Raw genomic sequence first — 26,573 nt, 5'->3', positions numbered from 1 at the left:
GGACTGCGTGCGTCTCGAGGCCGGAGCCGCCGGGCGGAAGGAGCGAGCGCCGCCGGGGGCGGGGCTCACGCCGCCCGTCCCGTGCTGCCGGGTCACGTGGCGGCGCGCAAGCCAATCGGCGGGCGGCTGCGCTGGGAGCGAGGAGTCTGTGGTGAGGGACGGACAGAGACCGGAGATGTTTTCAAACCCTGCCCCGGCGGCGTTCGTGGCGGTTGCAGCAGCGGCGGCGACGACAACGCTGAGCCCCTCGTCCAGGAACTAAAGCTTCCTGCTCAGGGCGTGACTCGGGGTCCGTGTGGGAGAGGGGGCGTGGCGAGCGGAGAGGCAGCAGGAGGGCTCGTAGCGAGCTGCCCCGGCGCCTGAGGGGACCCTCAGGTCTGCGCTGCTGCTGCTTCTCCCCGAGTGAGGTAAGAGCCGCCTGCCCCGGCCCGCACCCCGCCGCTGCCGATGACAGGCCGTTACGACCTGCGGGATCCCGTCTGCCCTCCCGTCGCGGTCTGGGGCGTGCGGGGGGCGGCGGCGCAGGTGCGAGCGGCCGGCCAGGGGTGCGCGGCGGCGCGGGCGCTGTCAGAGGCGGCGGGCGGCGCGGGGCGGGCGCGGCGGCGGGGGCCGGGACCCGGGGGCGCCGAGGGCCCGTGCGGTTTCGGCGGGGGCGCCTCCCTTCCCGCGGCGCCGCCGCCTCCGGTAACATGGCGGGGCCGGCGGGGCGCGTGTGCGCGCGTGTGAGTGTGCGCGCGTGTGCGCGGCCGGCAGGCGCCGCCGGAGTCCGCGGGCGGTTCCTCCGCGCGCTCGCCCGCCCGGGGCCGGCGACAGCCGCAGCTCCTCCGGGGACTGCGTGGTCAGGCTCCTGCCGGGAGGGCCGGAGGTGCCTGGGACCTGGGGAGAGATGGCGATGGGCAAGCGGGGCCGCTTGCTGCTCTGGTCGCTCTCGGGAGAAAGCGAGGCGGCGACGCTGCAGTTCTGTTTTAAATGCCAGCGCAGTCTCTTGCCGCATTGGGCAACCGGTTCTCTGCGTGGTTTCATGTGCCGGTTCGAACGATGTTCATAGACCCTTGGAGAAAGTCAGGTTCTTCGATCCCATTTTTGAAGCGTAATGTGACGTGACGCATCCTCGAGGATCCCAAAGCGTTGAATAAACGGGTGTACAAAGAGGTTGCCGAAGCCCAGCTGACAGCTGTTTTAGTACTAACAGTGCAGCACTGTTTAGGATGGGAAGTTGAAAATATTGCACCAGTTGAAACGTTAGGAGAAATTGTAAGCAGTGCGGTTATTGGGATTGTAATTTCCTCTGGACACCCGCGGCTGAACTGAGAACGCGCGGGCGAGCTGTGTTACTGATCCAGTGTGTAACGCTTTGGAGATATCTCTAATCCTGAAGTTTTGAAATGAACCTGCGTTCCCAGTAAAGTGCTCCATTTTTAATTAATTCTTTTAATTTTTTATTTTGAAGAATTTTCAAACTTATAGGACAGTCGCAAAAATAATACAAGCACCATATAGAGAACTCCAACATACCCGTCCCCCCATACCCAGATCCACCAATTTTATTATTTAGCCACATTTGCCATATCATTCTGTCAATCCATCTATGTATGTATCATCTTTTTTATTTTAAAATGCTTTATGTAAGTTATAAAGGAAGGCGAACTATTAAAATACAACTTTATTGAAAACATATGCTAAAGTAGACTGTTAAAGATCTTGGGCACTGATCTGTTTCAGTATCTTCAATCGTACAAAGGGTTTCCTGGAGATTAGCTCAGAACTGGCAGAACATATGCTCTCTTGGTGCCAAGTGGTTTAAAAACAAAATGAGATTGTGTCCTGTGTGTAAGATCAAGTAGTTATGTTAACTAAACTTGTTGGGAAAAGTCATAATTTGGGCTAAAAGAAAAGGCGTTTAAAGATTTGAAGTGTTTCTTGCTGGAAAGTATAGGGGCAAAAGGCTTTACTACTTAAAGATCTTTTAGAGTTGACCCAAGCACTAACATTTCTCAAGGTCTACAGACAGCTTGCCTACAGTCAGACATGACTGTTCAGGGTTCGTGTTCTATTTTAGCAACAGGCAAGATGTTAAAATGAAGGAAAACGCGATATTCATGGAAGAAAAACTAGAAAGAAAGAGTAGGATGCCTTTAATATTCTTAATCTCTTAAGGTTTCTATAGTATGTAGACTAGTTTTATGAAAGAAGCTGAGCTGGGAAAGTGGAAATCTCTGGGTGTGTAGTCCATGAAGAATATTTGAGGAGGAGTAAAGAGAACAAAAATAGATGAGGAAAGAACTCAGTAGGTGAAAATATGTTGTGCAATCGGTGGTAATTCTTTCATATAAAGAAGGGGGGGGGAAGCTTGAATTTTATTTAGAGAGATGCCACATTGATGGAATAAATTTAAAGAATAGATTTTATCAAGACGCTGATTTTATTTTTTCTTTCTATACAAGTTGAATAATGTGACTGATATTTTGAGATAGATTGGAAAAATGGTAGGGACATTTGGAATAGAGATTTTTATTCTAAAGAATATGACGAATAATTGTAAAAAATATTATTTCAATTTTTTGGGTATTAGTTGACCAATGATTATTTTCTTTAAACCACTTTTATGTTTTAAGAGTGTTATTTCAATCTAAAAAGAGGTGGGGAGAGGGTGTAGTGGTTGAATGCCTGCTTCCCATGTACGAGGTCCAGGGTCCAATCCCAGGTGCTGTCTAAAAATAAGTAAGTAAATGAATAAAGAAAGACTGCTTAGTGAGATTTCTCATTTCTGTCATAGACCTTTCTCTACATAAACGTGTTGTTGAAGGGTTGCTTAAGAACTATTGACACTACTTTCTCATTTGGAATTTGTTGCCAGCAACAACATAACATGTAATCCTTAGAGCTGGAAGAGACTTAAGATTTTCTAATCCAGTTCCTTTATTTTTAGAGATGAAAAAATGAAGTCCTATAAAGATGAAATGACTTACTGAAGGCAACAAAACTAGTTAAAACAACCTGTGGTTTGGCCTAGAGGTTTCTTTCTGTGAAAATGCTAATTTGCCTCTTTCTTTAGAAGTAGCTTCATTGGGTAGTGGAAAGAACATTGAAATATAAGTGAAAAAGACCCAGGTTTAATTTCCTTAATTTGTTACTTCCTAACATTTTGATTTTTGACAAATCACATTAACTTTCAGAACCCTGCTTTTTTAATCTACAAAAATAAATTTCCTTACTTAATTTACAGGGTTGTTGGATGGAGCATATAGGAAAGCACTTTGTATAAACGTTTATACAAATAAAAAATGGTGAATTTTTTAGAAGAGAAAATACAATTCTTAAAGTTTAACACGGTGTCTAGATCCCTAGGTTTTTGCTTAGCCTTTTTTTTTTTTTCCCCCAGCACCTGCTGGTTTATGGATTATAACTCCCTGGATATATATTTTCTGATCCCCACTTTTGCTCTAATCTTAATAAAGCCTCTTATGTAGATTTTAAATATTGCAATTGGTTGGGCCTGACTTCCTCTGGAGAATATGTTGTTTCTTCATGTAGTTTCAAAAGTATTTTCATAAACACTCCTATACACAATGTCTTGTTTCTTTACATACACTTGGCTTTTAAAAAGTAATAGTGCACAGTATCTTAAATTCCTAAAAAACACAAACCCTAAATAGGGGTGGGAGTGGGAAGTAACAATGTTAATTTGTCTGTTCTTAGGTAAATGGCAATAGCTGGAGATAATGTTTTTTAGAAGCTCCACTTCGAGTGGTTCGGGTTGAGGTCATCTGGTAGATCTAAAATACATAGAAATGTTGAAATAATGTTTTTTCTTGGTTTGTTTTTGCTGTTAAGTTTAAAGACCTTTTTTTCCTAGGGCTTTAAATTGATAATACTGGTAACCACTATTTCAATAGTGTAATGTTACAAAGATTACCAGAGTATTTGTAAGTTTGAAAATAAGGGTAATTATAATCATACATAATGTTTGTTGACCGCTTTGCATATACAAGTGTCTTTACTCAAAGTTTTAAGTCAAGTGTTTCATGTAATTTTCACAACAACCTGTGAAATAGATACTAGTATTGAAATTTATGACTCTGGAAACAGGCTTTGAGCAGTTATGTGACCTGTTCATATTCACTAAGATAAGTGACAGTAGGAATTCTGACTTAGGCAGACTACATTGTCTCTGCTGTTAACCATTTCGGTGCTCTGTCTCTAAGAGTGTTTAGCTGGTTTTGAAGAGTTTTGAAGCAGAGTTTCTTAAATTTTTGATTTCATGAAAAATGTTGGTAGGGGGCAACCATTCTGCCTTCTACTGAATGAATTTAAAATAAAAGAAAAAAAGAAAAAGAAATATAAGAATGATGCAAGGTAATCCAGCAAGCTTTTTTATGAGAGGCTAATATGTATTAGGTGTCAGAATCTAATTATTCTCACTAGCTACAAAAGAACTGTACCTAGTAATGTTTGTTACATGAGGCTATCCTAAGAGACCCTACCTTGATATTAATGTTGTTATTCTAAAAAGACACACTTTAATTAGAGTAAATGAAGAAAAAATGCATAAGTAAACTCCTTCAAGATATTTTTAAAGGAACAGATTCAGCAGTAGAAAGTTTGTCCGCGTAGAAAATAGCATACAAACTAGGCTTTCTGATTAGTGAGGCCTTCCAAACTTAAAAGAGATTTATTTATTTATTTTTAAATTTTATTTATTTATTCCTCCCTCCCTCCCCCCCCCCCCGCCCTGGTTGTCTGTTCTCTGTGTCTATTTGCTTCATCATCTTCTTTGTCTGCTTCTGTTGCTGTCAGCAGCATGGGAATCTGTGTTTCTTTTTTGTTGTGTCATCTTGTTGTGTCAGCTCTCCATGTGTGCGGTACCATTCCTGGGCAGGCTGCACTTTCTTTCGCGCTGGGCGGCTCTCCTTACGGGGCGCACTCCTTGTGCGAGGGGCTCACCTATGCAGGGGACACCCCTGCGTGGCAGGGCACTCCCTGCGCGCATCAGCACTGCCCATGGGCCAGCTCCACACGGGTCAAGGAGGCCCGGGGTTTGAACTGTGGACCTCCCATGTGATAGACGGACGCCTTAACCACTGGGCCAAGTCCGCCCCCCTAAAAGGATTTAATTTGAAACTTAATTCCTGAGAATTTTGCTTAAACTCAGAAGTATTTCCAAATTGAGGTAAGTAGAGGAGGTAAGTTACAAACCTGCAAGTTATAGGGCAGAATGATTTTTCTTTGGCTTTTAAAAATTCTAAATTAAACTATAGTCTTTGACCAATTCCTTAACACTTCTTCCTCTAAAATTGTTTTAAAATAGGTAGGAGGTTTTTTCGTTTTTTTTCCTTCATAAATTTATTATATAAAATGTCCCCCAAGTATCTGTTTTTTCCTGTTCTCACATTCATGATACATATGAAGCATAATGGATGGGAGACCCTTTAGCTACCTGAGGGTCCTTTGCGTTAAGGCAGTGTACATACGTTAACAGTGTTCTAAAGGCTGGCACTTAAGAAACCCAGATTACCTCACACAATATGGAAAGCACTGTCTTCTTTGTCCACTCAATTATGGTGAAAAATGTCACTGTTTTATTCAGTATTATGGTACATAAGAGTTCTTTATTTTTACTAAAAGTATTAAAATAATCCTGAAAAACATCTTTTTCCCCCTCCAATGATATGAAAGCTATATTTTTCCCATCAGTTGCAAACAAATCATCAGGCTGATCTGTAGTGATTAATTAAAGCAATCTGACACAAGCTCAGCACGCTGGCTGTGGCCTGTAGCAAAAAGATGTATCACTATTTCTCTCCTTAAAAATACATAATCCTTTTATTTTATATTAAAATAAAAGAAATTCACATCACAGACACAGAAGACTAGGGAAGGGGAAACTATTTCTGAATGTCCACTAATTTAAACTTATATGTGCTCTTCCATAGCACTTGAAAGTAATGTTTAACACTTATGTTTTGAAGTAAATTTAATCTTTGGGGATACACAATGTAAATAGTCTGAGACACAATGTGAGTAAGTCTTAGGAGTAATAGTTCCATTCATTCCCACGTTTGCTCACTGTATGATTAAGTAAAACAAGGCACGGTAGCCATCCTTACCCTTACGTTGCAACACTGATCATGTGTCTTGATAAAATGGCTAATAGGATGATGGCAGCAAGAAGGGAAGACTTTCTATTGTCTATTTAAAATCCAGGTAATAAATATATTAATAAAAAATTTATTTTAAGTGCACTTTCACATGCTTTTCATTTATAATAAAGAACTTCCAAATTTTCTTGCAACTGCTTGACTACCATTCATTTGGCCAAATGCACTTTTCCCAGTAAACTTAAAACAACACCAATAACAACATCATCAACAACAAAAATCCCTGTCTTTTAATATACTAAGAAAGAGGATTGGCTACTGAAATAGTTCATTGCAAGACACATGAAGATGACTGATGTACTGTGTAGCATGAGTTGTTTTTAAATTTTTTGTGCTGTTCTGCGGGCTGAGTTAAACATTCCAAGTTCTCCCTTCCTTTATTGAAAATATGTAGTAGTTTATCTTTCTGGTTATCAGTTTGTATTTAGCCATAATTGGGGAAAATACCACCAATATTAGTGATTAATGCCATATTTTTTAGCTACCTTATTTCTTGCAAGCATTTTGTAGAGAGTCCTTTAGCTGCTTCTCAGATTTCAAATTGTTCTTCCTCCCACATAGGTCCTGTATGTGTCAGACGTTTTGATTCCTAGTAGAGAACAAAAACCATGTGTGGCTCTCCCTTCTTCCTAAAAATAGCCATATTGACTCAGAATAAAAAAATAATACCTTTAAAATTATAATGCTTTGTAGTTCACAAAGTTCTTTTCCCACCCGATCTCATTTGAATTTCACAACTCCGTGAGATGGGAAAAACAAGGATTGTCAGCTCATCTGATGTATTGAGCTATGGAATGAATCCAGGTTAAAATTATCTGGAGTGATGCTAGACTTCCTTAACTTTCACTCATGAAAGAGAAGCATTAGTAGACCTAAGGAAGAGGAAAGACAGACACATACTTTGTTGTCTTCTTATCAGAGCCACATTGTACACAACTTTCTATTCCATTGTACGTCTTCTGTGACTTAAGTAGAGAAGTAAATATTTTTTAAAAACATGTTATTTATACCACTGTACTAATTAGTGGTAGTAGTTCATGATGGTAAAGATAATCATAATACTTATTTCTGCAGCATTTTTGTTGAGGATTTCTAAATGTTTGCATCTCAGAGGTCGTGGTGAATATTAATATTATGTGGAGTGTAAGAAAATTAAAGTTTCACAGAATGTTTCCTACAATAATTTGCACAAGAATATCCTAACTAGGACCAAAGTCTTCACTTGCATTCCAGTGTTCTATACTCAAATCTTACAATTTCTGAGTTAAAATAAACCCTTTGTACTGGAGTTTAATTCTCACTTTTTGGATGTTATCTGTTTGAAGTTCTATGTATTAGTTGTTAGATACTTTCAAATGTATTTTTATATATGATGAGAGTAAATAGTTAAGGAAACACTTTAAAAACTTGTAACTGGTATATCTCCAACTCTAGATCTTATTACTCAAGAACTAATTTGAAATTTAGGAAGTGTTATATGCTTATTAATTTGAAAGAAATGTTTTCTTCATTAAGAGCAACCCAGTTAATTCATGTATTTATAGTTGAGGTGATCATACAATAGTGGTTATTCAGACTTCAGAAATTATCTGTTTTCTAGGATTCTTATAAACATCCCCCAAAATGAAGTTGAGTAACTCTCTTTAACTTCCAGTTGAACAGGACAAAATTACCTCTTTACCAAGTTCCTGTTTGTACTCAGGTTATTGAAAGTAAACAGGAACGGTTGATAGCAAATTGGCTTACTCATTCTTCCTTTTCCTTTGTCCCTTTTCTCCTTTAGTGGCTCCTCCTCCTTTCAGGTCTTAGGGCTCCCTTGTTTGCAGATACTCTTTAAGTATGAATAAGATCTGTACCTACCATTGGTAATGAACAATTTAAATTTATGTTATTAAATTTAAATTACATTACCACTTTCATGTTATCTTTTAAGGCTTTTATCTTTTTATCTAATTATAGGGATTTGGAGCATTAGATAAGTAATCATTTGCATTTTCTCTTTAGTGAGGAATGGTTTTGGCCATTTTTCTCTTCGTTCCCTCTTAATTCAAAGCTTCCTGAAGTATCAGTCAAGAATTTAAACATATACTCTTAAAAACATTTTTATTAGGACTTTTAAACATTACCAAAAAAAATGCTTTTTGTTACAATAAAAGCTATGTAAATGAAAAGGTTGATAATTCTTTGTGGCTATTCTTTCTGTATTAGACATTTTTCATCTTATATGTTATGCATTGCAAATGTTTTTCCTAATCTGTCATTTATCATTTGACTCAGAACTTTTATTTTCAGCACCACTATTCCTTCACAAACCTTCAAACTACTACCTTATTGGAATAACAACTCTTTAATTTTATTTTTCCTACGCTGTTCACATTCCTAGTCTAAGAATTTTCCTTGCCTAAAGCTTTTGGATACTCAGAATTTTAGGGAAGAGGTAGCAGAAAACAGAGAATCCATTGAGCAGGGGAAAGCTTGAGAAGTCTCACACTTAGGTAATATTAACTATGAAATGCTAATTGACTGGTAGTCATATAATTGCAAATACTCTGTAACTGATAATGGCTATCCACATAAATTTTCATTCACTCTTTGAAACAGCCTTGCGAAGTTTATCTTGTTCTCATTTTACAGATGAGGCTCAAGTTTAGTCCTTTAAAGTCACATGTATCTAGTCAGCTATGGTGACTGTATTGCTCCCTTACAAAATAACACCTTCAAAAAATTGATATTTCTAAGTGAAAAAATGATAAAATGGTAGATAGATTTTGAGCCTTTTTTGGGAAAAATAAGTTTTATGAATTTTACAAAGAGCAAAAGGGCTTGAAAGGTCTAGTCTGACCTTTTATTTTTTTAATTGATTTTGTAAAAATATTACATTAAAAAAATATATATGAGGACCCCTTCAACCCCACCACCCCCACCCCACCACTCCCCCCCTCAGCAACACTCATTCCCATCATCATGACACATCCATTGCATTTGGTAAGTACGTCTCTGGGCACCTCTGCACCTCATGGTCAGTGGTCCACATCATGGCCCATACCCTCCCCCATTCCATCCAGTGGGCCCTGTGAGGATTTACAGTGTCCAGTGATTGCCCCTGAAGCACCATCCAGGGCAGCTCCAAGTCCCAAAGACGCCTCCACATCTCGTCTCTTCCTGCCATTCCCCATACCCATTAGCCACCATGTTCACTTTTCCCACTCCAATGCCACCTTTTCTCTGTGGACATTGGATTGGTTGTGTCCATTGCACCTCTATGTCAAGAGGAGGCTCAGATTCCTCATGGATACTGGATGCAATCCTCTCGCTTTCAGTTGTAGGCACTCTAGGCTCCATGTTGTGGTGGTTGTCCTTCTTCAACTCCATCTTAGCTGAGTGAGGTGAGTCCAATAAATCAGATTGTAGGTGCTGGAGTCTGTTGAGGCTCAGGGCCTGGCTATCACATTGTCAGTCCAGAGATTCAGATCCCCTAAATATATCTTAAACCCCGACACCAACTACAACTCCAGCACAGTAGCATGAAAGTCTTAAGAAGAGAGGTCCCATCTGAGTCCAGATTCATCACGCATAAACACCAGCTCCAAAGAAGGGCCATCTGACATGGCAGTTAACCCCATCTGCCATGACCATAGCACCCATGGGCCTCTTTAGCCCTCAAAGGAACCAATACCTGGGGGTTGTATCTACTTTATCTGTCTCTTAGACTCTGCTCAGTTGTGCATAAGGGCAATCCTTCTGACAGCCTCCAGACTCTTTTTTAGAGACTCATAGCCATATAAACTCATTTCTCCTTTCCATTTCCCCCTTAGATTAGGTCAAACAGCATTTTAAAGTCATGTTATTTTATGTAGACAGGGATATTCTGCTGATCCGCATTGAACCTTCCATTCAAGGTCATTCTCCAGTGGCATCATCAGTTGGTAGTTGATAGTGATCCATCGGTGCCAGGGAGGCTCATCCCCGGGTGTCATGTCCCACGCTGGGGGGAAGGCATTGCATTTACATGCTGAGTTTGGCTTCGAGACTGGCCACATTTGAGTAACATGAAGGCTGTCAGGAGGAAATTCCCAGGCACAATGCTGCTCTAGGCCTTGTTCTTATTTCAGGCATATCAGCTCACAAGCATAGCCATTAGCGTCAGGGGCTCACTGTTGGACCCTCGTTCCTTCCTGGTCCTTGCCGCTGCACCTGGGAGACTGTCGCTGCTCCCCTAGGGACCACGACAGAGCACCACCAGCCAGGAACCCAGTACCCCCCCAGCTGTAGTTTTTAATTGTTGCCACTAACGTCATGGGTTATTATCTGTATATTGGAATTTGGAGGTGATTGGAATTTTTGTCTTTTTATATCTCTGAAATTCCTGGTTTTACTACAGTGAGCAAAGTATTGTTCAGTTACAATTGAATTTTGTTCAGTAATCAATTTTTAAATCATTGTCTCTATGCATGCACAACACTTGGCATTGCTGAAGTGGGCAGGCATTTGGGATAGGAAAATGCAAGCTAAGGCAATCTCAGACTGTCTTTTTAAGGTTTTATCCTTAAGAAACAAAACATAGGTGAAATAGGAAAGTATTATTCTTTAATCATCTGAACTTCTCTCTAGTTGGTATAGGAAGGAACATGGTAGGGATATGGATCGTGTATGTCTTGTTCACTCTTGTATCCCCCAATGGATCACATTGTAAATGACCAGCTTTATATTATTGAATGAATGAGAATCACTTCCGCTGATGACAGAGGAATGGCAAGAAAAGGAGGATTGCAATTGAGAAAAAGCTGTGATTATTACAATGAGGGGCGTAGAATATATGCATTCCCAAGATGGTGAATGATTCATACAAATTCTCTTAGAAAATGAATGTGTAAGTTGTATGGAACTCAAATTGGAGACAGATCATTGAAAAGGCTTTTTGGTGTTAAGGTTTTTAGTCTCCATGCGAAGTACATGTTGGAAGACATTCTCTGCTTGTGTGGAGCTTAAAGTCTAGCAGAAAGGTATTTAAACTTGTATCCATAATTAGGGAGAACTGTGAACATTTTGAAGTCAGATTGCAAATTTTTATAGTGAATATATATGTTCAGGAGAAAGGAGAAAGGAACCATGGCTTTTAGGCTCTGAAAGTAAAAAAGTTAAGAATCACTGACTTTGAAATTTAAATTCAGTTTGTTTGTTTGTTTTAATGTAGAGGTATTACATTCTTAAATTGTCCTAAGCTGCTTTTTTCCTCCCTAGTTAAGCTGCCTTTTTTAGGCTTTATTTTGTCATAGTATATTTTCTTTAACAGATAAAGCAGTTTAATATTTATATTGTCAATGTTTTTATTCAGTTATTTGCATGGTTATATAGCAGGAAATGTTTTATTGTAAAAATAAAACTACCGTAAGACTCAGAAGAAAATGGGAAGACCTTCATGGTCTGGGATTTGGTCATGGTTTCTTAGCTATGACACCATAAGCAGGAGCAACACAAGAAGAAAGTAAACTGGATTTCATTGATATTAAAAACTTTTCTTCTTTTAAGGGCATCACAAAAGTAAAAAGATAACCTACAGAAGGGGAGAAAATAGTTGCAAAGCATTTATCTGATAGAGTTTAATATCAGAATTGACTGAGAATTGCTATAACTCAGTAACAACAACAAAATAATCCAATGAAATATAGGCAAATGACTTGAATAGACTTTTCTTCAAAGAAGATATAGAAATGACCAATAAGTATGTGAAAAGATGCTCAACATAATTAGTTATGAGGGAAATGCAGATCAAAAGCACAGCAAGCTATTATTTTAAAAAAAGAAAAAGAGAGTATTGGTGAGGATATAGGGAAATTGGAGCCCTTGTGCATTGTTGTGGAATTAAATTTTTTTGGTATAGCCACAGGAGAAGTTTGGTGGTTCCTCAAAAAGTTAAATATAGAATTACCGTATGACCAGGCAGTTCTGCTCTTAGGTGTATACCCAAGAGTTGAAAGCAGGGACTCATGCAAATACTTTTACATCAGTGTTCATAGCAGCATTATTCACATTGCCAAAAGGTGGACACAACCCATGTATCTATCAACCCATAAATGGATAAACAAAATGTGGTATATGCATACAAAAAATAATAGGCCACTAAAGGAATGAATTTCTGATACATGCTAAAACATGAAGTTTGTAAGCATTGAGTGAAATAAGCCAGATGCAAAAGGCAGATAGTTTATGATTCCCATTATATGAAATATCTAGAATAAAGTACATTAATAAAGTAGATGTAGATTACAGATTACCAGGGAAAGGGAAAAATGGGGAGTTATTGCTTAATATATAGAGAGTTTGGGGTCATGAAAAAGTCTTTGTAATGGATAGTGGTAATTCAACATAGTGAATGTAATTAATTCCACTGAACTATATACTTAAAAATGGTTAAAATGGGGGAATTTTGTGTTTTAGGTATATTACTACAATTTTTTAAAAAACCCAAGTACATTCTTATTCTTTCCCATTGACATTGGAGTTTTCAAAGTACCAACCTTTTCATGTTACTTCCTTAGGTCAGTGATTAGAATATAGTGAATTTATTCTGCTCTGAACCATTATTTTTACCATATTTCTCATAATTCTCTTCAGCATGTTTTGGCTGGAAAAGTTTTGCTGAAGTGCTCCAAAAGAGCTATTTACTAATGACATATATGTACAGCTTGCTCCCTAAATCAACTTAAAGCCTGTTTTTGTTTGTTTTTTCAGTACCCTTAAAAATACATTTTTCTCGAAATCTTGTGTGAGAGATTGTGTTGGTGAACGTGGGAGACAGGAAAAGTGAGAATAAATTATGGCAAAAATAAGGGCCAAACAATTCAACCCTGGTATGAAGTTATATGGAAGCTACAATTTTAGAATGTAACTGAAGCACTGTTATAAACCACACTATTGTTGGGTCAGAGTGTGGATCGTGTGGTTTGTGGACTAGAAATGACTTTTTACTTACATTAGCATAAACAATTTGGGGGGAGATAAAGATGATTTTCAGGATACAGGCATTTGCTGCAGAAATAGTGATTATGGTAAACTCTTCTGGTAATAATTTATGATATGACCTTTATCCCAGTCACTTGTTTTTTATATATATGGCTGTTAAATTTATAGCCAATTATCTAAGCAATTAAAAGTATTCTTTCATTTAAGGCTAAAGTATGTCCCTGCTATTATTAAAGACAGCAGTAAAAGTGAGATGGGGCTATTTTGGATTAAGCTCTGAATACTTAGAATGATACCAGTCTTATTCATAATTGTTATGAATGAATTGTTATGATATATAGCAAAGGCTCATTACAGTAGCTTGTCTTTTGGGGAAAGTAGGGGAAAGGGTAAAATTTAAAACACCAAAATTGTGGGGTGTTTTTTTTTTTTTAGGTACCAGGGACTGGAGATTGAAAATGAGACCTTGTGTGTTGGAAGCCAGTGCTCAAACACAGAGCTACATTGACTTCCCTGAGTTGGTTTTTTCATTTGATTTGTTTGTTGTTTGTTTTTGTTTTCTTAGGGGCAATGGGAACCAAACCCGGGACCACCCATGTGGGAGGCAGGTGCTCAACCAATTGAGCCACATCCGCTTCCCGTTTTATTTTTGTTTTGAAATACTTCAGATTTTCTGAAAGGTAGAGAAGATAATGTAACTAGTGCCTGAGTACATATCACCAGCTTAAGAAGTAAACACTACAAATTCAGGTGGAAACCCTTAATATACTTACCCAAGATCCATTTCCTCACTTCCACATGCTGATTACTATGTCTATTTCTTTGCACAAGCTTCCCAATAGTGGCTTTCCCGTTTTGACCTATGTATCATCTGTCTTTCTTCAAAGCTTACCTAATATGTGGCTTACTCAGTAAACTTAACCTTTTCCATCTTAATTCTTTTGCATATCGATAAATAATAGTAGGAGTAGTCTGGGTAGGGGAGTTGAGAATAAGGTTGTATATGTGAAGTAGAAATAGATGTTGACATCTAAGCAAGGAAGAGTTAGAATTCAATACTGGTCTGTGTGCAGAACAGAATTGATAAAGTAGATGTGAGAGTAACCTAATGAAAACATCATTTTAGGAATATTTGTGTGGTAGCAGCAGTGTGGAGCAGTGGGATCTGAAAGGAAGTGGTGAATTACTAACTCAATTTGACTTTGCCTGTAGTTGTTCTGTGTTAGCGAGATTTTACTTGCTCTCCTCTTTACCATTTTGCTTCAAAGAGAAAGAAGTGGTAGTGGAATTCTTAATTACAGAGTGTTTCTAGTCTTCACATTTTGGGGGGATTACTCCTGACCCCAGTTAGAATCTGTAACTCTTTCCACTATTGAGAGTAAAGTGAATACACTGTAGTGGCTATTAGATTTCTGTTTTCAGGAATGGTTAATTTTTTCAGTTGCTAGTGCCAGACATGAAAGTAAAGCTGCATAGTCATTCTCTGAGCTGTTACAGCCCTCTACTGGCTTGTAGAAGTTGCAACAATTTAGAACCTGGCAAGGCTAGAAGGAGGTCAGTAAACTCAGTAACTCTTTTTCTTTTTTTCTTTAAATCTTAGACCTTAGAAGTAATCATAGAGGTATGCCAACTCCCACAACAGCAGATAAATATACTACATACCCATTTTAACAATCTGGAATGTGTGTGTGTGTGTGTGTGTGTGTGTGTTAGATACCCACTGAGGCAAATAGATAATTGTAAATAAAACTGCCTTATTAATTTTTCTACAAACTCTAAATGTATTGACAGAATAGGTCCTTTATAGTCAGATGTTTGAAACTGTCAAAAAATCTTGTTAAAACTAATCTATTTTGTAGATAACATCTAATGAAATAATGAGAAATGTGTCTTTTGAAAATGTGAGGCATGCTTAATTATTACTCTTAGAGTATAAATGTAGTAAATTGTCTTTTAAATTATTTTTAAAGCATATTTACTTTGTATTATATGTTGCTGGAGCTGAAAACTTAGGTATCATTCTGGCCACTTTGCTCTTGTTATTCCACCCCCAATCTGGTCGTTATACTTTAAGGGATCTTCTCGTCTCTCATCTCATTTTTCTTCCAAAGTTTCACCAAGGTTGATCCTCCGAAGTTTCACCAGGGTCATTTCTTAAACTGCTACTTGAACTATGGCATTGCCTTTTAAAAAGACTTAAATTGCCTTTTCTCATCATGAAGATCAAATTACTCTCACAAGGTGCTTTATAATGTGACCCTTTACAACTTTTTCACCCTCATTTTTTACCCACACTGTACTTCAATTTGTACTATCCCTTCCAGGTGGCCTGCTTCCTTGTGTGGGAATGTGTGAGTGTGCACATGCTTGTGTACATATTTATCTTTTCCCTGGCCCCACCCCATGTCCATCTGTCTTATAGTCATCCTTCAAGACTCTTTCAGGACTCTGTTTTGTTGTTGTTACTTTAGTACCCTAATTTAGTGCTACCTCTTCTTGGAATTTCCAATCCCTGCCCTGTAGACATCATCTGATTTGAAAGATGCCTTTGTGTTGATACTGTTGTACTTTTTTTTAGCATTTATTATTTGCTCCTTAAAAACAGTAAACTCCCTTCAGGATTGTTTCTTGTTCATATTTAGTTCATTGCTTGGCAGATAGATGCTTAGTAAATGTTAAATGATTCAATAATTCCATGAGCAAACTGGGGTACGATAGCTAAAGGAAGTTCCCGTACTTAAGTAATTTGAACTAGTTAATTTGATTTTGTTGAAGTTAGGAGGAGAATCAGTTGTAGACAGGTGCTTATTGGACATAATTTTTTTTTGGCAACTTTTTTTTTTTTTTAATTTATTTATTTCTCCCCACCCCCTTGTTTGCACTTGATGTGTCTTTTCGTCTTCCTTGTTTCTTTAGGAGGCATAGGAAGCTGGACCTGGGACCTCTGATGTAGGGGGAAGGTACCTAATCACTTGAGCCACCTCTCCTTCCTTGGACATACTTTTAATGATGTATCTATGTTGAGGAAAGGGAGAAGGAGATAAAGAATAATAGAGTCTTAACAGTTAGAATGGACCTCTTTCTAAAATGAGGAGGAAACTGAAATTCAAAGAGTTAAAACTTGAACACAATATTCTAGTGCTTTGTCTGTTTTTCTAAATGCTTCCTAATGTATTTTGCCTTAGTCTTAGCTAGAATATTGATTGTTTATATTTCAAGTAATTGGGTATCTAAATATCACTCTGTATTATAGGTTTAACTTGGTGGAATTTTAAATGTAATATACACATATTGACCATTTATACTGTATTTAATTTGGAAGACTAAATATTCCAATGTCAGTACTTCCCAAAGTAGTTTATAGATGCAATGCCATCCCAATTAAAATTCCAACAACCTTTACAGAAATGGAAAAGTCAATCATCAAATTTATATAGAATGGTAAGTGTCTCTGAATAGGTAAAGCCATTTGAGAACTCATGTTTCCAGTCTTAAGAAATATTACAACACTAAAGCAATCATAACAGTATGGTAATGGCACAAGGACAGGCATGAAGAACAATGGCATAGAATTGAGATCTCAGAAATCAAACATCACATTTATGACCAGCTGATTTATTATTTTTTACTTTTTATTCAGGAATCATGAGCTTACCAAACAATCATGCATAGCATTTCCCACACATCACCCCACCAGCAACACTGCATTGTTATGGAATATTTGTTACAAATTATGAATGAAAATTATCAAATTATTATTGCCAACTATGGTACATAACTTATATTTTGTGTATTTATAAAAAAAAACCCACCCTTTAATAATCAGCTTGTGTTAATATTGTTTAAAAAAAATGTATTTATTTAGTGTTCTGAATTATCTGCCATGTTTAGATTCCTGTAAGATAAAACATTTAGCAGTACCAACCCAAATGTAGCTTAAATTTCCTGGATTGAGTGTCTGTCCTAAATCTTTTGCTTCTTTTACTCTTTTGGTGACTGAGTTGGAAAACATGTAAGTACCTTTTACCTCTTCCCCTCTACTTCTGAATGAATCAGTCTCTTACCTGCCGGGTTATATATTCTTTTCCCTTGGGTTCTACCTAGAACACTGTGGTTCTCCAGAACTATTAGGTACAAAACAGAAATTATCTGTTTTATTGTTTTCTTTATTTGCTGATTATAAAAGTAGTTCACATTCATTCCAAAAGTTAAAACAGTGTTGAACTACATTAAATTAAAAGTTAGCATTAGTTTAGTGACGTTGCTACTAATAAGTTATCCTTGTTTGATTAAACTTTACAGTGTTTATAGTTATGCACATTTTAATCAACAGTAGTTTTGCGTATTTTTTTCAGTAACTGGACTTTTTAAGCATGTATACATGGTGTCCCAAGAATGGATTAGTCCAACTACTTTTGCTAAAGAAATGCATGCATAATCTAAGACTTGTAAAGTAACTGTCAAGGGAGTGATAGTCTTCTAGAGGGACCATTTTCTACTCAAAAGAAGGATTTTAGGTAAGCTAAATAGATGTTGAGATCTTTTTCCCCATTTTAAGTAGGTCAAAGTTGAAAAATTTAAGATACAGTAGCTTTTTTTCAGTTGTATGAATTCCCGTCAGCATCAAAAGCAGTTTGTAGAGATACCAACAAAGTAGGCTTTGCAAGGACAGTTTGTAAAACTTAAATTTTTTTCTACATATAATCTAAAAGATACATGGGAAGTGGATGTGGCTCAAGTGATTGAGCTCCCACCTACCATATTTGCCTCCTGGAGAAGATGAGCAAGACAGTGAGCCAGTGTGACAGGCAGGTGCAGCAAGCTGAACACAACAAGGTGATGCAATAAAGGAGACAAAGAGGAAAGACAATGAGACACAATAAAAGCAGGGAACTGAGTGGCTCAAACAATTGAGTACCTTTCTCGCACATGGGAGGTCCCAGGATCGTTCCTGGTGCCTCCTAAAGAGAAGATGAGCAGACACAGAGAACACAGAGCAAATGGACACAGAGAGCCGACAGGGAGTGCAAAACAATTGGGGGTGGGGGGTGGGAGTAAATAAATAAATCTTTTTAAAAAGATACAGAAATATTGAAGGTTTTAAACTTTGCTTTTCAAGCTCCCTACCATGCCCCTTCCTCCCCTCCCCCCCTCACCCTCATCTCTTTGCTCATTGTTTTTCCTTTAACAGGCACTGGAAACTGAACCCAGGACCTCCCATGTGGAAGGCGGGTACCCAACTGCTTGAGCCACATGCACTCCCTCAAGCTTCTCTTAAGACTGTTTTAAACTTAAATATCTACAGAGAGTAGTAACTGGCCAAGTATCAAGAAACAAATAGATACTTCCTGCCGTACCCAGTAAAAACTGGAAACTGGTCAGTCAAAAGAATAAATCTATGGAACATTTATGGCATAACTAAGAATCAGTAAGAAAAGGGGCACACTAAATATGGTAATTAGTATTTGAATGTACTTGAGGATCCAATTGTCGTATAAGCTGAAACACTTTTCCAAAGAGTTACCATCCTGAGAAAAAAAAAGAAGTGACCATAGGGGGAAAAAAAGTTAATGGAATCATCTGTTAAATTATGATACCCACCCTCCTCATATGCATGTTATGTATGTATATGTTTTAATATGGTGTGGGAAATCTATTTTAAGTCATTCTAGGTGAATCCTTTTCAGACGAGATATTTTATAGTGTCATTAAAAACTCCCTAGATTAATTTGTTTTCAAACTTCCCTAATGATAAGAACCACTGAGATATTTATTAAAAATACAAATTCTTGGTCCCATTCCAGAACTACTAAATCAGAATCTCCAGGGAAGAATCTTGAGCAATGTATTTTAACAAGCACTCCAGGGTGGTTTTTTTGTTGTTTTTTTTTTTGTCATTGAGGAAGTCTGGAAAACGACCATAATTTATTTGCTTGATAAACTTGATTATAATTTTAGTTTTGCTTAAGTATATTAGTCAAATAACATAAACTAACTGGTAGTAAATTCTGATTTTGTCATCACTATGAAGCTGTGAAAACTCAAGTGTATTTAAAAAATTTTTTTTAATTCTTTTTGTTTATTTTCAAGTGTATTTTTGAGAGTAGTGTGCTGGTAGGAAGAAGGAGGAAATGGGAGATGAGGCTGATGTTATTGAATGTTTTTTTTTTTTAAGATTTATTTTTATTTATTTAATTCCCCTCCCCTCCCCCGGTTGTCTGTTTTCTGTGTCTTTTTGCTGCGTCTTGTTTCTTTGTCCGCTTTTGTTGTCGCCAGCGGCTCGGGAAGTGTGGGCGGCGCCATTCCTCGGCAGGCTGCTCCCTCCTTCGCGCTGGGCGGCTCTCCTTATGGGTGCACTCCTTGCACGCACTCCTTGCAACGTCGGGCTCCCCTAAGCGGGGGACACCCCTGTGTAGCAGGGCACTCCTTGGGCGAGCTCCACGCGGGTCACGGGTCAAGGAGGCCCGGGGCTTGAACCGCGGACCTCCCATGTGGTAGACGGACGCCCTAACCACTGGGCCAAAGTCCGTTTTCCCGAACGGTTTTAGATAATGGTGTTAGCCAACCAAAAATGTTCACCCTTCTGTGATTCCCCACTATGATAGTAATTTGGACTGGCTTAAGAAACACCTTTTTTTTTAGGAGTTCTTAATATAACTTCTTCAACTAAGTGATGTTCAATTTACACTAGAGTTTTTTATGTGCTTGCTAATATTACCTAGGTACCGCTGAGTAGCAAGTAGACTGCTTGTATCTTCATTATAAGCAAAATTATCCAGAGAAAGCAGTAATATTTTAAAATATGTATTGTCTCTTGAATTACTACAATAGTAATGCCACTATAGGAGAAACACCAAGAGAATATGGGTTATTTTGTTTCAGAAGAAGATATCTTTTACAGCTGCAATTAAAGTGGGAAAGCTCTCAAACCTAGTGACATAGTTTTATAAGCTATCAAACCTAGCAGTGAGTTGCTGCTAGATGAATACACATAGATGCTGGTCTGTAAGGAACAAGAATCTATGTATTTCAAGGGTATATCCCTCATTGGAAAGACTCTATCCTTGAGTTGTTGGATAGTAAAGTCCATAGTAGAGCTTACAGCCATTTGGCTTTAAACAAGGAAGAAGCCCTTAAAAAGTATTTATGCTTTTGTGCAGCCCTCGGGGCAAGAAGACTAAAGTACAAGCTGTGTAACATCCACTAAGACTTTATTCAAAGAACATCAGAATATGAATAATTTCTTTCAGTCACATGAAGATACTACCAGTTATTTTCATTTATAAAATGTTACAGTGTTTGAGTGTTTTAGTTTCTCCACATCCTTATTCATACTCAGTATTCTCAGTCTCTTAAATTTTAGCCCTTCTGGTGGGTGTGTAGTGGCATCTCATTGTAGTTTTAAATTTCCTGAAGACTAAAGAGGACTAGCATTTTTCTTGGTCTTCTTTTCCATCCATTATATATTCTTTGTTAATTGTCTGTTAAAATCTTTTGTTCATTTTAGAATGTGATTGTTGATCTTTTTGATTTATATATTCTGGATGTAAGTCCTTTATAAAGACATAGTTTGTAAATGATTTCACTCAGTATGTGGCTTGCTCTTCATTTTCTTAACATTGTCACTTGAAGAGCAAAAGTTTTTAACTGTGAAGTCCAGTTTAGCCTTTTTTTTTTTGCTAATTTTTCCTGGCTTGCTTTTTGTATGTATGTAATATATGCATGCATTTACAAATAAATAAACACTCCCCATTACCCCATGCCATAATCTCTAATCTGCACTCTTTCTCTGTAAATTTCTTTTTTCTAGTTACCTCTTATAAGTGATATCATAAAATTTTTGACAGTTTTTGTCCATATGTGTTTTGCTTGTTTCACTAAGCGTGTGTTCAAGGTTCTTCCATGTTGCAGCAGCATATCTCATAACTCCATTCTTTCTTTTGCCTGAGTAATATTCCATTATGTCTATGAACTACAGTTTGTTTATGCTGTATATAGACTTGTGTGCAAGCAAATGTTTGTAGTGTTGTTTGCATTCTCTTTGCCTGGAAGTGGGATTGGTAATTCTACATTTAGCTGGTCAAATGGTGATTTGATATTTAACTTTTTGAGGAACCACCATATTACTTTTTTTTTTTTTAATTTATTGAAATATATCACTCATACATAAACAGTAAATGTATAATAGTTGTGAACTTACAAACCAAACATATATAACATCTAAACCTACCACCAATAACTGTATTGTTTTTAAGCCTTTTTACCTAATAATTAAAGAGCATTGTCAAAATATTACTATTAAAGTATTTTTCCCCTGTTATTATCTTTATATCATTTATATATGAACATACATAAACAATTAAGTGTATAGTAAAAGTTGTGAACTTACAAAGCAAACATGCATAACGTCATACGGGGGTCCCATACATCAGCCCTCCCCCAACACCTTGCATTGTCATGAGACGTTTGTTACAAATTATGAAAGAATATTGTCAAAATCTTACTACTAATCATAGTCGTTATCTTACATATGATGTGTTTTTCCCCCAACCCACCCTATTATTATTTTTTCAATATATTTTTTTGACAGAAGTTGTAAACTTATAAGACAATCATGCATATGTGCAGGATTTCCAAACAACACCCCTCCATCAACACACCACAATGTGATGTGTCATTTGCTACAGATAAAATAATATCTGATTGTTACCTTGTCCATAGTGTACATTTGGCAAGCACAGTCCATAGGTCACTCCTGCTGTATATTTCCCATGCTTCTCCACATTTCCAACATCCTGCAATAGTGATATACATTGGTTCCAGCTAATAAAGAACACTCTTGCATCTCTATCATCAACCACAATTCTCATCCACCTCTTGCTTTACTGTGCTATCCACTTCCTAGATTATTCTTTAGCATTCTGTCAATTGGCATTTACATACCTAGACTACCATTTTCAGTCATATCCCCATTTGTAAACTAGCTGTTACTGTGTGTTACCATCCACTCTATACATTTCCATACCTTTATAGTAAAGCTAATTAAAACTTCTACATACATTAAACATCAGTAGTCCACTCAGTTCTTCTCTTATCTCCTTTAAGAATCCACCATCTACCACCAGGTCTTGAAGATATTTTCCTACAATTTCTTCTAGAAGTTGTATGGTTCTTTTATTTTTTGATTTTTGATTCATTTTGAGTTAATTTTTGGATAAGTGTAAGATAGGGGTCCTCTTTCCTTCTTTCAACTGTGGATGTCCAATTCTTTCAGCACCTTTTGTTGAATGAATTGTCTGCCTGAGCTGTGTGACTTTGACAGGCTAGTCAAAAATCACTTGACCATACCTGTGAGGGTCTGTTTCCGAACCATCAGTTTGGTTCCATTGGTCTATTGTATCTGTCTTTAGGCTAGTACCATGCTGTTTTTACCACTATAGATAGGTATTATGATTTAAAGTCTGGAGATGAGGGTTCACTTTTCCTTTTTACGATGTTTCTGGCTATTCAGGACTCCTTATCCTTCCAAATAAATTTAATGATCGTGTTTCCAGTTTTTTCTTTAATGCTGGTGGAATTTTTATCGGGATTGCATTAAATCAGTGTATCAATTTGAGTAGAATTGACATCTTGAAGATATTTAGTCTTCTAATCCATGAGCATGGAATATTCTTCCAGTTATTTAGGCCTTTTTTGATTTAACATTGAGTTGCAGTTTTCCGAATGCAAGTGCTTTAACGTCATTGGTTAAGTTTATTCCTGACTATTTGAGATTTCAGCTACTAATTAGTAGACTCGGCTGGCTGAGGTATAACCTTAAAAACAGCTGGAGTATGAACCTGTCCAGGTCAGAAAGAGGCTGTTAGCTGCCATTTTAACTCTGCCCCCAGCTTGAGGGGAAGCCAGGCTAACTGAAAATCACAGGGACTGTAGGAACTGGTTTCTTTCACCCAGATCAGCCTGCAGCCCTAGCTTAGGCTTCAGCCCCACCTCCGGCAGGGAGGAGGCTGGTGGGCTCTACACCAGTCTATCCAGGTAACTGCAGGTACATTTGGCTGGCATTGCAGTCATCCTGAACCTGCACTGCATAGATTGCTACCCATACTTGCAGCTCCATCCCCACCCCAGGCAGGGGAGAAAGGACGTGAAGCTTCATCAGTCTCTCTGGGCAACTACAGACTAGGCCTGCACGACTTGAATAATTCCACACAGCTGTGACTCTGTCCCTGCTCCTTGCAAAGGGGAAAGTTGGGAGAAGCTTCATCAGTCCCTGGACAATGAGGACAGTGTGAGCCTCCGCAGCTTATAGCACCAACTACATCCTTGGCTCCTACTGCACAACCAGCAAGGGAGAAAGAGCAGGGAGGCCTAACTAACGAGAAAAAATGCACCCAGAATAAATACTCTAGTAAGACAGATGCCAAGATACCAGCAAAAAAATTACAGTCTACACCAAGAAACAGGAAGATATGGCCCAGTTAAAGGAACAAGATAAGCCTCCAGATGTCATAAAGGAGTTGAGACAACTAATCAAAGATGTTCAAACAAATCTCCTTAATAAATTCGATGAGATGGCTAAAGCGATTAAGAATACTAAGAAGACATTGGATGAACACAAAGAATTTGAAATCATACATAGAAAAATAGATCTTATGGAATGAAAGGTGCAATGAGTGAAATTTATAAAACTTTGGAATCATATAATAGATTTGAGAAGGCAGAAGAAAGGACTGGTGAAGTTGAAGAAATGGCCTTTGAAAGTGAACATAAGAAAGAACAGATGAAGAAGAGAATGGAAAAAATTGAACAAGGGCTCAGGAAACTAAATGACAGCAAAAGACGTGCAAACATAACCATCATGGGTGTCCCAGAAGGAGGAAAGAAGGGAAAAGGGACTGAAAAAATACTGGTAGAAAATTTCCCAACCCTATTGAAGGACATAGATACCCATGTTCAAGAAGCACAACATACTCCTATCCAAAAAAATCTGGATAGACCAACTCTGAAACACATATTAATCAGAATGTCAAATGCAAAAGACAAAGATTATTCTGAGAACAGCAAGAGAACAGCAATGCATAACATAGCAGGGATACCCAATAAGATTAAGTGCTAATTTCTCACCAGAAACCATGGAGGCAAGAAGACAGTGGTATGATATATTTAAGATAACTGTGGGGGAAGTGGACTTGGCTCAATGGATAGAGCATCTTCCTACCACATGGGAGGTCCATGGTTCAAACCCAGAGCCTCCTGACCCGTGTGATGAGCTGGCCCACACGCAGTGCTGATGCGTGCAAGGAGTGCTGTGCCACACAGGAGTGTCCTCCATGGAGGGGAGCCCCACGCGCAAGGAGTGCACCCTGTAATGAGAGCCACGCAGCACGAAAGAAAGTTCAGCGTGCGCAGGAGTCGTGCAGCAGACACGGAGAACTGATGCAACAAGATGACGCAACAAAAAGAGGCAAAGATACTTGGAGCCACTGACAAGAATAGAAGCGGACAAAGAAGAACACACAGCAAATGGATATAGAGAACAGACAACTGGGTTGAGGGGTGGGGAAGGGGAGAGAAATTTTAAAAAAGAAATAAAATAAATAAAACTATATGAAATTAAAAAAAAAAAAAAAGCAACTATGGGAGAAAATCTTCCAGCCAAGAATCTTATATCTGGTAAGATTGTCTTCAAATATGAGGGCAAGTTTAGAATATTCACAGATAAACAGAAACTGAGAGAATTTCTTACCAAGATTTCAGGAAATCCTAAAGGGTGTGCTAGAGCCTGAACAGAAAAGACTGGAGAGAGAGGCCTGGAAGAGACACTAAAAATGAAGATTATATCAATAAAAGTAACTAAAAGTGTCAAAAGAGTGGTGAAAATAAAATATGGCAGATGAAACTCAAATAGGAATAATACGTAAAGCACTTGTATTCAGAAAACTGCCATTCAGTGTTAGGTGAAAAAAGACCTAAATCAGTGGAAGAAAATTCCATGTTATAGATTGGAAGACTAAATATCATTAAGTTGTCAGTTCTCAAGTTGACATACAGATTCAATTCAATCCTAATAAAAATCCACCAGCATTTTTTTTAATTGAAAACACGATTATAAAATTTATTTGGAAGTGTAAGGGTTCCTTAATAGCCAGAAATATTTTAAAAAGGAAAAGCAAACTCTCATCTCCAGACTTTAAATCATATTACCTGGCCACAGTGGTAAAAACAGCATGGTATTGGCATAAAGACAGACACACAGACCAATGGAACCAAATTGATGGTTCAGAAACAGACCCTTAAATGTATGGACAGGTGATTTTTTTTTTTTTAAGATTTATTTTTATTTAATTCCCCTCCCCTCCCCCGGTTGTCTGTTTTCTGTGTCTTTTTGCTGCGTCTTGTTTCTTTGTCCGCTTCTTTTGTAGTCAGCGGCACAGGAAGCGTGGGCGGCGCCATTCCTTGGCAGGCTGCACTTTCTTTCGCGCTGGGCGGCTCTCCTTACGGGTGCACTCCTTGCGCGTGGGGCTCCCCTTCGAGGGGGACACCCCTATGTGGCACAGCACTCCTTGTGCGCATCAGCACTGCACATGGGCCAGCTCCACACGGATCAAGGAGGCCTGGGGCTTGAACCGCGGACCTCCCATGTGGTAGACGGACGCCCTAACCACTGGGCCAAAGTCCGTTTCACCCGGACAGGTGATTTTTGACTAGCCTGTCACACACAGCCTGGGAAGAACAAACCATTCAAGAAATGGTACTGAAAGAACTGGATATCCATAGCCAAAAGAAGGAAGAGGATCCCTATCTCACGCCTTATCCAAAAATTAACTCAAAATGGATCAAAAACCTAAAAATAAAAGCACGAACCATAAAGCTTCTAGAAGAAATTGTAGGAAAATATCTTCAAGACCTCATGGTATGTGGTGGATTCTTAAGGGAGATAAGAGGAAGACTGAGATGGACTACTGATGTTTGATGTATGTAGTAGTTTTAATTAGCTTTACTGTAAAAGTGGGGAAATGTATAGAGTGGATGGTAACACATAGTGAGTAACAGTGTGTTTATAAATGAGGACCTGGCTAAAAATGGTAGTCTAGGTATGTAAATGCCAATTGGCAGAATGCTAGAGAATAATATAGGAAATGTGAATAGCACAGTAAAGCAAGAGGTGGATGAGAATTGTGGTTGATGGTACAGATGTAGGAGTGTCCTTTGTTAGCTAGAGCCAATTTACATCACTATTGCAGGGTGGTGAGAATGTGGAGAAGCATGGGGAAAATACAACTGGTGTGACCTATGGACTGTGGTTAGCAGTAGTAATAAAATCTTCTTGCATCTATGCCATAGATATACTATGTGAATAATGGGGCAGTAGGGAAAATATGTGCCTAATGTACAGAATGGATGTGATAACAATCAGATGATATTCTCTTATCTGTAACAAATGTTCCACCA

The 26,573-nt window shown here is 38.3% G+C and overlaps 1 protein-coding gene across 5 annotated transcripts in view; it reads left to right on the top strand.

Moving 5' to 3' along the window:
• The window catches only part of ANKRD12 (ankyrin repeat domain 12), a 141,444-nt gene continuing 114,871 nt past the window's right edge, over window positions 1-26,573 (top strand). For 3 of the 5 annotated variants that reach the window (XM_058277372.1, XM_058277371.2, XM_058277370.2), the window contains exon 1: window positions 107-407. The gene's annotated coding sequence lies outside the window, so the exon portion shown is untranslated. Of the gene's footprint in view, window positions 408-26,573 lie in introns of all 5 variants that reach the window. The other 2 variants (XM_023587578.2, XM_071208439.1) reach the window with 2 other exon arrangements.

Source organism: Dasypus novemcinctus, chromosome 16 (assembly GCF_030445035.2).
Source record: "Dasypus novemcinctus isolate mDasNov1 chromosome 16, mDasNov1.1.hap2, whole genome shotgun sequence".
Taxonomy (NCBI): Eukaryota; Metazoa; Chordata; class Mammalia; order Cingulata; family Dasypodidae; genus Dasypus; species Dasypus novemcinctus.
The sequence above is the reverse complement of the archived record's forward strand: the minus strand, read 5'-3'. Positions and strand labels throughout refer to the sequence as shown.